This window comes from Macaca fascicularis, chromosome 1, assembly GCF_037993035.2.
Source record: "Macaca fascicularis isolate 582-1 chromosome 1, T2T-MFA8v1.1".
NCBI lineage: Eukaryota > Metazoa > Chordata > Mammalia > Primates > Cercopithecidae > Macaca > Macaca fascicularis.
Window position 1 is genome coordinate 141,676,335 of NC_088375.1, and position 12,672 is coordinate 141,689,006.

The 12,672-nt window shown below is 38.6% G+C and overlaps 1 protein-coding gene and 1 pseudogene across 14 annotated transcripts in view; one reads left to right on the forward strand and one right to left on the reverse strand.

Annotated features, from left to right (window-relative positions):
- EVI5 (ecotropic viral integration site 5) overlaps nt 1–12,672 on the forward strand; it is a 271,149-nt gene that overhangs the window by 18,675 nt on the left and 239,802 nt on the right. The gene's annotated exons all lie outside the window — the stretch shown is intronic.
- Nucleotides 10,988–12,267, reverse strand: LOC102132227 (cyclin-J pseudogene; annotated as a pseudogene).

Genomic DNA, 12,672 nt, shown 5'->3' on the forward strand with positions numbered 1-12,672 from the left:
ACTTGAACACAAGCACTGTCATACAGCAACAACAGTGGATCTGATAACCGAGATGCCTACTAAGTAACTAACAGGCGGATAGCATATACAGTATGGATACACTGGGCAAAGTGATGATTCATGTTCCAGGTGGAACAGGACAGATGGCATGTAATTTCGAATTGATGAATTGGATTTTTTTTTTTTTTTTTTTTTTTGAGATGGAGTCTTGCTGGGTTGCCCAGGCTGGAGTGTAGTGGTGTGATATCAGCTCCCAGGTTCCAGTGATTCTCCTGTTTCAGCCTCCCAAGTAGCTGGGATTACAGATGCGTGCCACCACGCCCAGCTAATTTTTGTATTTTCAGTAGGGGCAGAGTTTCACCATTTTGGCAGGCTGTTCTCGAACTCCTGACCTCAAGTGATCCGCCTGCCTTGGCCTCCCAAAGTGCTGGGATTATAAGCTTGAATCACCGCACCTGGCCGAGAATTAATGAATTGTTTATTTTTGGAATTTTCCAAGTAATATTTCTGGACCAGGTTGATGGCAGGTAGCTGAAACCATGGAGAGTGAAACCTCAGATAAGGAGGAACTACTGTAATTAAAGTAATTACCTGTGTAATTAAAGTAATTAAAATGACTAGCATTAAAATAGAGTTTTTAGGCCTTTGCTGTGATCTAGGCACTATTTACCCATTTGGAGGATTATATTGAGATTCTTATTGACATTTTAGGATTTTTCAAAACAGTAGTACTTCATTCTTATTTCACATTGGGAAGGGAATGATAATACTGTTGAGCATACTTAACACCGTGCTGCATATATTGTGTCTACTGAAATTTAAAATTCATATAATATATACTGTATTTTAAGAGTTGCTTGTTCTGAATTTGTATTTTTAAGCACTAGCATGAAACATAAGGAAACATTTTAATACCTTTGCTGCTGTCAAGAAAAATTTGTGTGTGGATATCCTTTTTTTTAAAAAAACAAAATGAAACAAAACAATTTTGTTGTGGCATTGGAAGGTTGAGGTTAGGGAATAGGCTTAGCTCCTCACTTGTGAGCTTGAACAGCTTAGGTGTAACAATTTTAGGTGCAGCTTAAATAATCAAATTTCAGTTTTCCAGTGTTCTTATTCAATATATTTTATTTATTTATTATTTGTATTATTATTATTATTTTTTTTTTTTGCAGGGTCTTGATCTGTCACCCAGCCTGGAGTGGAGTGGCATGATCATAGCTCACTGTAAACTTGAACTCTTGGGCTCAACTAATCCCAAGTGTCAGACTCCTGACACTTGGACAGACTCCTGTGTGAGACTCCTGAGTAGCCAGGACTATAGGCACATGCCACCATGCCTGGCTAGTTTTTAAAAGATTTTTTTGTGGATATGAAATCTCACTATGTTACCCAGGCTGATCTCGAACTTGTGGTCTGAAGCGACCCTCCTGCCTTGGCCTCCCGAAGTGTTAGGATTACAGGCATGAGCCACTGTGCCCCGCCCTTTTCCCCGAGTTTTAACACAAAAGGATTTATGGGGAAATCAGTAATTTGCTAATACAGCAAAATGGTTCATGTAATAATTCCTTCTCTATGAAGGAAGGCAACTTTAGGTTTGGTAGGGAATCTAGCAAAATTCTGTGTTGAAAATAATTTGATTGTAAAAAGAATTGGTGCCTGGGAAATAAAGTGGCATGGCATAGTAGAACATGGGTTTTGTTTCATGTCTTTGTTGTTTATAAACTTTCTGGGTCTTTTTTTTTTTTTTTTTTTTTATCTGAAAAATATGTGTCTTGATATTTACTGTGTAAAGTTGGTCATGAGGAGTGGAAATAATAGCATATAGTGCCTAGAACAGTACTTGCTATATGTTTTGGTCATCAGTATAAATAGCAGCTGTATTAATTTTGTGATTATAATATTAAAGGAAAGCGAAATGCATAAAGCAGCCAGCCACAGTGGCTCACACCTGTAATCCTAGCACTTTGAGAGACTGAGGCGGGAGGATCACTTGAGCCCAGGAGTTCAAGACCAGCCTGGGCAACGTGGTGAGACCCCATCTCTATTTTAAAAAAAAAAAGGAAAAAAATGCAGAAACCTCAAATGAAATTGAAGATATATATATAAGGAATATCTAGTAGCAAAATTGATTTCAGTTTTGTTGAATTACCAGATTGTTAAATATATTACCAAAATTGCCTATATGACAGTTTTCTTATGGTAATATGGAGGATTATATTGTCCACCTCATAAAACTGATGTATGTGCTTAAAAATATTAATTATTCTGTTCATTGGATGATTTAGGTTGGCCTAGTAGCAGAAGAGGTCCTGGGTTTGTATAATTCTTCTATAGATTGTGTTTACCAAAGCATATAACATTAAATAAGACATAATTTTTTAGCATGTAGGAAACTTACTTCAGATTCACAGACCATGGAAATTTTTGTTATTTGTAACAAATAAATTGTAATTTGTTATTTATAGTTTTAAGATCATTATTTCTTCATAAGAAATAAGTATAATCTAGCAATGAATGTACTGGACGTAATGTTAGGTAGTAGATTAAATGGCTGGTTAAAGTATTTCATTAATTATTTTTGAGTGAAGTTACACTTGTATAATTCAGAAGGTTTCAGATGCCAAATAAATGCTAATTTTTCAGGGTAATTGCATGCTCTATCTCGTACAGTTTTGGATATCTTAAAATAAGTTTGGTAATCAGTATCACCAGCTGCTAACTCTGGTTTTATTGAATCTAAGGGTGTGGCTGGTATTTTTCCTTACATGTAAGGACCAGGGAGAGGAAGTTTAAAAATGTGTTCTGTCTTAGAGTAGAAATGGAATTATGGAAAGACTTCTTGCCACACCTGTGGTCTACTATCATTTTAAATATTCCTAGATTAACAAACATTGAAAATGCTAAAACTGAGTAATACTTCATTTATTCATGTGAAATGCCTTGATCAGATAACACAGAAATATCAGCAGTACTCAGATGTTTTGAACTGTTGCAAAAATGAGTGTAGGTATATGTGGTAACTTTGTATGTAGCTCAAGATATTTCTGAGCTGTTTAGCTGATTTAGGGGGTTTTATTTAGCTGGAGAGCAGTGCATGTGGTACTGTTTAGTAAAGTTCTCTAACAGTGAATATAAATATAAATTTCCAACTAAAACACAAACTCATACTACTAGAGCATTAAGTATAAAAAATTAACCACAAACCTGACATTTTATATTTAGATTTGTTTTTTATACTTAAGTCCTGTAACCAACTTTAGAGAAACACTAAACCAATTAGTTTAGTGTTTCTCTTACCCTTTGAAAATTTCCATTTGCCTCTGATATAGGCATGTAATTATGATGTGGTAGCCATTTGATGCTTTTTCTCTATTGATTTTCTCTCATTTTCTCTTCTTCCTTTCTTTTTCTTTAGAAACTGTTGCTTATAGTTTATGAAGAGGTTTCCTTTCATTTAAATTCTATTTATTCATTTTTTAAGAGACTCCCTCTGTCACCCAGGCTGGAGTGGAGTGTCACAATCATAGCTCACTACAGCCTCAAACTCCTGGTCTCAAGTGATTCTCACTCCTGGGCCTCCCAAAGTGCTGGGATTACAGGTGTGAGCCACCATGCCCAGCTCCAAATGTTAATTAAATTAAATTAATTAATTTATTTTTAAAGACAGAGTCTTGTTCTTTCACCTAGGCCAGAGTGTAGTGGCATGATCATAGCTCATTGCAGCGTCAAACTCCAGGGTGCCAGTGATCCTCCTGCATTAGCCTCCCAAGTAGCTGGAACTACAGGCACACACCACCATGCCCAGCTAATTTGGCCTCTGAAAGCACTAGGATTACAGGTGTGAGCCACCGTGCCTGCCTCAAAATGTTAATTTTAAAGTCAGGAAAGTTTCTGTTTGGGTTTATAGGGTTTATATTTAATACAAAAATTATAAAAATTTTTGTTGATATTCTTGAGACCTTTAAACATTTTTAGTATATGTATATATATTTATTTATTTGAGACAAAGTCTCACTCTGCTGCTCAGGCCAAGTGCAGTGGTGTGATCATGGCTCACTGCAATCTTGACCTCCCAGGCTCAAGCAGACCTCCCAGGCTCAAGCAGTCCTCCCACCTCAGCTTCTTGAGTAGCTGGGACCACAGGCATGTGCCACTACACCTGGCTAATTTTTAATGTATTTGTAGAGACAAGGTCTTCCTATGTTGCCCAGGCTGGTCTCGAACTCCTCGACTCAAGGGATCGATCCTCCTGCCTTGGCCTCTCAAGGTGCTGGGATTACAGGTGTGAGCCACCATGCACAGCCCTTTTTTTTTGTTTTTACAGATTTAGGGGTACAAGTGCAGTTTTCGTTACATGGTTATGTTGTGTAGTGGTGAGGTCTGGACTTTTAGCGTAGCCATCACCCGGATAGTGTATATTGTACCCAGTAAGTAACTTCTCCTTCCTTACCTGCCTCCCACCCTCCCACTCTGAGACCTTTTAAAAAATACTGGTATTACTACATTGATGTAGCAGAAAATGATTAAGTATAGTCTATAATAGGCTGTTTTCAGATAAGTTAGGAATTTTCATGTTGACAACTTCATTTTCAAATATAATTTCTGCTTTAATATTTTAGTTAATAGAATTTCTTAAATAGGTAATAGATTAGTTTTTGGCAGGCAGTAAAATCCTCAGGGTCATGACATATTCTGATATGCTGTGTTTTGACTTTTATGTTCTACAGTTAGTTTTAGCTTACCTTCTTAGCAGTGATTTATAGTTGTCAGAACATTTAGGGCTGAATGTTTAGTATCTTGGCTCTATCATTTATTAATTAGCTAAGGGATCTTGGGTAAGTTGTTTAACCTCTATAAGCTTCAGTAAAATCTATCTCAGGGTTATGGTGAGGATTAAATAAGATAATGAATCTAAAGTCTTGTCACAGTCCCTGGCATGTAGTAAAGCATATAGTAAATGATGGTGGTAGCAGCAGCAGTGATGTATCATTGTGTACATGTTTTGTTTTCCTGAAAGTTAGCTGTAAGGAAGGATCAGAGAGAGAAAGAAATATGTTATATGCCTACAGATAATCTTAACTTGGAGAAACATGCCATATAGACATCTAAGAAAAGATAATTGTCTGTCGTGTTACTATTATTTCCTCTTTTTTCCCTTTCTCTGTAATTCCTACTCTTCTGTTTTTTTATTTCTTCTGAAGCCAGTACTTTGTGTATCTTTGTAGCTTCCATCTCTCTTTGATAGTTGTTAGCTTAAATAAGTGAAAGACATAACTTGAAATTCTTCTTTTTGGATATGTTTTAAAACTTACATTCCATTTTAATATCAAGTATTTTGATAATACTTACGTAAGACATTACATGGGTGTTTATTCCCATTTACAGAATTGGAACAACAATTCTTATAACCTGTTAAAAGATTGAAGGTAGATATTACATTTGTACTAGTCTTAAATCCTACTGTAATAAGATATTTGTACCAACCTTAAATCTTACTGGAACTAAGCCATGTGTTGTAGCACACATCTGTAGTCCAAGCTACTTGGGAGACTGAGGCGGGAGCATTACTAGAGCCCAGGAGTTTGAGACCAACCTGGGCAATGTAGCAAGACACCATCTCCTAAAAAAATTTTTACTGGAACTGGTGTAAATTTTATTTTTAACTTTCCATGTACTAATTCAGTTGTATATCAGGTTTTTTATGGGCTCAGAGTTTCTAACTCCTTGAAAACTCCTTGAGGTGGGAGACATAACGATGTATACAGATACAAATTAATGACCTTTTATATTTGCATTGATACAGCATTTTGAAATTTGAGCAAACATTTTAGGATGTGCTTCTCAATTTGATATATTGCTGTTTATTTTAGAAGCAAATAAGAAAAGAACTCTGGATACATTTGGTGTTACACATACTTAGACAAATACCCACTAAAAAAATATCATGCTATAAGTCTGCACATTCTGGTTTGTAGTTTTGTTTAAGCAAAGTTGCAGTTTAAATAATGATCCCTGAGACATAATTACCTGTCATTCACCTACCTGCTAATTTCCCTGAGTTTATGGTTTCTATAAAACTTACTTTGAAACATGAGGTACTTGTAATAGTCAATTTGAGAATGAAAATATGAATAATTTAAAAAATATGACATAGGTGGTAGAGCTTATGTCATGTTTTTTAAATGAATAGAGCTTATCTATTCATTAATTCTTTTTTTTTTTTTTGAGACAGAGTCTCGCTCTGTTGCCCAGCCTGGAGTGCAGTGGCGCAATCTCGGCTCACTGCAACCTCTGCCTCCCGGGTTCATGCCATTCTCCTGCCTCAGCCTTCCGAGTAGCTGGGACTACAGGTGCCCGCGACCACGCCCGGCTAATTTTTTGTGTGTTTTTAGTAGAGACGGGGTTTCACCGTCTTAGCCAGGATGGTTTCGATCTCTTGACCTTGTGATCCGCCCGCCTCAGCCTCCCAACGTGCTGGGATTACAGGTGTGAGCCACTGCACCCGGCCTATTCATTAATTCTTTATGCCACCCTTTTTTTTTGTTTGTTTGTTTTTTGAGATGGAGTCTCACTCTGTCACCCAAGCTGGAGTGCTGTGGCGTGATCTTGGGTCATTGCAACCTCTACCTCCTGATTTCAAGCAATTCTCCTGCCTCAGTGTCTCAAGAAGCTGGGATTACAGGTGTGTGCCACCACACCCAGCTAATTTTTTTATATTTTTAGTAGAGACAGGGTTTCACCATGTTGACCAGGCTGGTCTCAAACTCCTGACCTCAAGTGATCCTCCCGCCTCAGCCTCCCAAGGTGCTGGGATTACAGGTATGAGCCACTGTGCCCAGCTTCTTTCAGCCAACTTTTGTTGTTTAGTGTATACTGGCTGCTGTGCTCGTCATTATGGAGAGAAGACTAGTACCCTCTCTTATTCAGAACAAGAAAAAAGAAAAAAAGATGCTTTTAGGCTCCAAGTCAGCTCCCTTCTCAGCTGTGCTACTAACCTGCAATCCTGACCTCAGTAATGATCTCCTGATATCTTCAGCATTGTGTTGCTCTCTCCCTTTTATTTCCTTACTTTATATCTTTTCAGATTAGAACATATTTTTCTTGTCATGGCAAAGGTCTCTACAAAAATTAATTTCCCCTCATTTATGCAAAATAATACATATTTAAGAAAATTTGGAAAAATAAGTATAAATAATATTAAAAATCACAAAGTTAATGTCTTACATTGAATTTTATTGTGGTAATTGCTTTTGGCAGTTTCTGTTACTTGTGTTTTCTTTATAGTTTAGCCAGAGCAAACTATTAAAACTCAGTTTGGTACTTGTATGCTCGTGTTTATAGCAGCATTATTCCCAAGAGTCAAAAGGTGGAAATAACCCAAATGTCCCTCAGCATAGAGATGAATTCATAGACAGAATGTATGTGGGCGGTGTCTGTATATGTATGAATGTGAATATTATTTAGCCACAAAAAGGAATGAGGTTCTGATACATGCTACAACATGGATGAACCTTGAAAACATTATGCTGAGTAAAATAAGCCAGACAGAAAAGGCTAGTTTTACATATAATCATACAAGTATGATCCCACCTGTAACATATATATATAGAATAGGCAAATTCATAGAGTCAGAAAGTAAATTAGAGGTTACCCAAGGATGCAAGAAAGGGAAATGGATATAGTATTTCTGTTTGGGATGATGAAAAAGTTTTGGAAATAATGCTCATGGTTGCACAAGATTGTGAATGTTTTAAATGCCATGAACCATACATTTAAAAATAATGAGAATGGCAAATTTTATATGTTTTACTATAAATATACTTTAAAAAAAAGTCTGTTTGAAACCCTTAACGACTTGTAGCTAGTTCACAGTTTTACTTCTGAGTGAGGCTTAGGTGTCTCTCTGTATATTAATCATGCTCCATCATTTTTTCAAAAAAAAGCACTGATTATGTGAGTGGTGAGTTTGTGGACCATTAAATTTTCTTCTTGGTTTTCTTTTTTTTCCATAAATATGGATCACTTATAATGAAAACATTTACACATAAGAATTACTTTTTTTTTCTTTTTTTTTTTTTTTTTTTGAGACGGAGTCTCGCTCTGTCACCCAGGCTGGAGTGCAATGGCCGGATCTCAGCTCACTGCAAGCTCCGCCTCCCAGGTTCACGCCATTCTCCTGCCTCAGCCTCCCGAGTAGCTGGGACTACAGGCGCCTGCCACCTCGCCCGGCTAAGTTTTTGTATTTTTAGTAGAGACGGGGTTTCACTGTGTTACCCAGGATGGTCTCGATCTCCTGACCTCGTGATCCGCCCGTCTCGGCCTCCCAAAGTGCTGGGATTACAGGCTTGAGCCACCGCGCCCGGCCAACTTTTTTTTTCTTTATGAGATGGGATCTCACTGTTGCTCAGGCTGGAGTACAGTGGCGTGATCTCGGCTCACTGTAACCTTTGCCCCCTAAGCTCAAGCAGTTCTTCCTCCTAAGTATCTGGGACCACAGATGCGTGCCACCACACCCGGCTAAGTTTTTGTATTTTCGGTAGAGATGGGGTTTCACCGCGTTGCCCAGGCTGGTCTCTAACACCTGAGTTCAGGCGATCTGCCTGCTTGGGCCTCCCAAAGTGTTGGAATTACAGGTGTGAGCCACCGCACCCAGCCAAGAATTACTTTAAAAACAAAACTACATTAGATAGTATTTATCTTCTTTAGGCTACTGTCTAGTGTCTTTTTTTTTTTTCTAGATCATCTTTCACCTTTTTTTTGATGTGTGGATCTCATTCTTTCATTATAAGTTTTATATAACCACATTGGAGATAATTAGAAAAAAGAGAAAGGACTCTCTCTGACCCCAAATTTCATATTCTGACATAATCTTTATTTTAATTTTGATGTATTTTCTTCATGTCTCTGCCTATATCTTTGATCTAATTTGAATATATATGTAATTTGAGTTCTGTTTTCACTTTTTGTTGCATTAACATTTTGCATATGGTCTGCCTGATTGTTGTCTTAGCCAGATTTTTAATTTTATTTATTTGTTTGTCTATTTATTTATTTAGTGAGACAGGGTCTTGCCCTGTCACCCAGGCTGGAGTGCAGTGGCTGAATAATGGCTCACTGCAGCCTCTGACCTCATAGATTCAATCAGTCGTCTTGCCTCAGGCTCCTGAGTAGCTGGGACCACAGGTGTGCGCCACTATGCCCGGCTAATTTTTGTATTTTTTGTAGAGATGGGGTTTTGCCATGTTGCCCAAGCTGGTCTTGAACTCCTGGGCTCAAACAATCCACCTGCTTTGGCCTCCCAAAGTGCTAGGATTACAAGTATGAGCCACCGTGCCCAGCCTTAACCAACTTTTTTTTTTTTGAGATGGAGTCTTGCTTTGTCGCCCAGGCTGGAGTGCAGTGGCACAATATCCACTCACTGCAAGCTCTGCCTCCTAGGTTCGCCATTCACCTGCCTCAGCCTCCTGAGTAGCTAGGACTACAGGCGCCTGCCACCACACCGGGCTAATGTTTTGTATATTTTTTTTCAGTAGAGGCAGGGTTTCACTGTGTTAGACAGGATGGTCTCGATCTCCTGACCTTGTGATCTTCCCGCCTTGGCCTCCTAAAGTGCTGGGATTACAGGCATGAGCCACCGCGCCTGGCCAGCCTTAACCAACTTTTTAAAACAAAATTACAAAAGGCTTACATGATACTAAAAAATTTTAAATACAAAAGTCACTAAAGTAGGAAAGTTTTCTTTCTCTGTTTTTATTTCCCTTGCTACATTCTCACTATCTTGAGGTAGCTGTTAATAGATTGATAGCCTATCAAAAAATGGTATTATATTGTATGTATATCATATTGTTTACCTATATTTGATTGGCTCCATCAAATTGGGAACTATGTTGTTTTTAATGGCTTCATTACATTCTGTTGTATGGTAGTGTCATAATTTATTTGCTTATTTTCTGATTGATGAACATTGTGGTTATTACCAGTTTTTTCTTATTATAAATAATTCTTTATTTTTATTTATTTATTTATTTTTTTAAGACAGAGTCTCGCTTGCTCTTTGGCCCGGGCTGGATTTTGCAGTGGCTCAGTCTCAGCTCACTGCAACTCTGCCTCCTGGGTTCAAGTGATTCTTGTGCCTCAGCCTGCTGAGTAGCTGGGATTACAGGTGTGCGCCACCATGCCCAGCTAATTTTTGTATTTTTAGTAGAGACGGGGTTTTGTCATGTTGGCCAAGCTTGTCTGAAACTCCTGGCCTCAAGTGATCCACCTACCTTGGCCTCCCGAAGTGCTGGATTACAAGTGTGAGCCACCATACCTGGCCTGATTTTTTTTTTTTTTCTTTTTAAAAATAAGAGATCTACTCCAGCCTTAATTTTAGTACATAAATCCATATACCTATACTATTTATAATAGGAAGTTATGTAGAATAATCTAAATTTTTTTAATTGTACAGATTGGTATAGCATAGGAATTCATGACTTTACTCAAAATTTCATCTGTAGAACAAAGATAAAACTCAAAACTGAAGAATAAAAGAAACCTCTTCAAAAATTAATCCTTTAACTTTACATCATAAAAGACTGTTTGGCAAGCCCAAGATAAACGTTTTTGACTTATAAGCCAATGTTAGGCCCAGAATCTCCCATAGGTCAAATGCCAAAATGGCAAATTGGACTCTGTCCAAATTTTCTGTTTATTGAATATTTTTCAAATATTTGTACTATTAGCCAGGACTTGAGCATTTTTGTCATACAGGGATTTTTTGTAACTGAATTTGACACACACACCGTCATAGTGTTTGTTTAGTCCTCCCAGGCATTCGTGGTGTATTGAAAGAGATACTCAGTCTTCCTGGTGCTGGTACCTGAAGAGTTCTGATGTAATTTGGATCTCTTTACTTTTGAATGGAAGTTTACAAAAAGCTTACCCAGAGCTTCAAGTCACAAGGCAGTCTGGGTCAGTTATTAACCTTACACATAATCACCTTTCAAAAGCATGGAGTAATACAAGGGTAATGTTCATTTGTGTGAAAGCTCTGCTTATAAGAAACATTCAGACAGGGCTTAACTTCTGCTGCAGTTGCCAGTGAGGGACATCCCAATACCAGTCCGCATGTGCCCAAGGCCCTGAACACTAGTTTGGAAGCCAGGAGGACATGTCTGTAGCTTGTAAGATGAGGTGTACATGGTAGATACCATCTGCTGACAGTTTGGTTGATGTAGGATGGCGATACAGCGGTGAGGTCTATGTGACTGACATGCTGAGGTTGCTGAAAGTGAACTGGCTGCGAGGGCTAGGAGACTGTCTAGAACACACTTAGTTGTGCCAGTTGAGGTCCTGCTTGTCCTCTCTTTGCTTCTTTCATATCATTATCATGAGCAGTCAATAGCTGTTCAGTACACGGCACTAAGAAATCCCAGGAGTAAGCAGTAAGATGATGTAGTGATGTAGTCTTGTAGGCCATGTTGGAGAAAGATGAAGTATAATCCTCGAAGAAGCCCATACATGTAGCAGCTACTGAAGAAAGTGCGTAATTTAGAAAGGGGTAATTTTGCAACAGTACTTCCAGGAAATCTGCACATTTGGCTATGTGGTGTTTAACCTTTTCCAGGCAAATTGTTGGCCAGCCATCATGAAGATCTGTTTTGTGTACTACTTCAGAGAGAGCAAATTCAGTGAAATGGGCAGCTGTTGGAAGGCAGAGGTCCATTCCACTGATAGGTTTCTAATAATATAGTTACACATGTAGCAAATTTTGTTTTGTTATTACTACATTCATATTAGTCATACAACTGTTGAGCTGTTCCAGCTTAGGCACACTATCTTCTTTTTCTTCAAATTTACTTACTAGAAGCAGATAGGAAACTGCAGCTAAATACAGCTGCTAGATACAGATGTCATAGCAATCCATAAATAGTTCTAGTAAATAGCAAGATGCTGGAATAGAAAGGCAGAGTGTGACGTGATCACTCACAATGGCAGTCGTCAGCAAAATACTGGCTGAGACTCAGTTGAGGGGATTGGCCTCTTTAGGAGGGCAACTTCAGCTCTTCGTAGCAAGTGCTCGGTGAATATTGGTGGCCAGCTCTCCTCGCCATCACTGCCTTTCCAGCTCCCTGGGACCCTGAGGTGCATGCAGCCAGACGCGACAACTACAGTCCCGCCCCACAGCCCTCACAGCCTCAGTCCTCTTGGTGTCGGCCCTGCTGGTGCTGCAGACAGCCAGCTGCGAAGCGCCAGTCTCAGCTCTGGCTGAGCTCCCCCCATTGTTAAAGGACTGTGATTAATTCTGTGATTAATTTCAGTATGTAGATCCTTGCTTATTTGAGTATTTTATTGGGACAGATTTCTGAATCAGCCCATGGGCATATATCATGGATACTTCCAAATAGTTGTTCTGAACAGCTGTATTAATGAATGTATTCGGCAATAATGTCTTTAAAAATACTAATTTCCTTTAGACAAAGCATCCGTTTTTTGTTTTTGGGTTTTTTGGTTTGTTTGTTTTGTTTTTATGATGGAATCTTGCTCTGTCGCCCAGGCTGGAGTGCAGTGGTGTGATCTGGGCTCACTGCAATATCCGCCTCCTGGATTCAAGTGATTCTCCTGCTTCAGCCTCCTGAATAGCTGGGACTACAGGTGTGTGCCACCCATGTCCGGCAAATTTTTGTA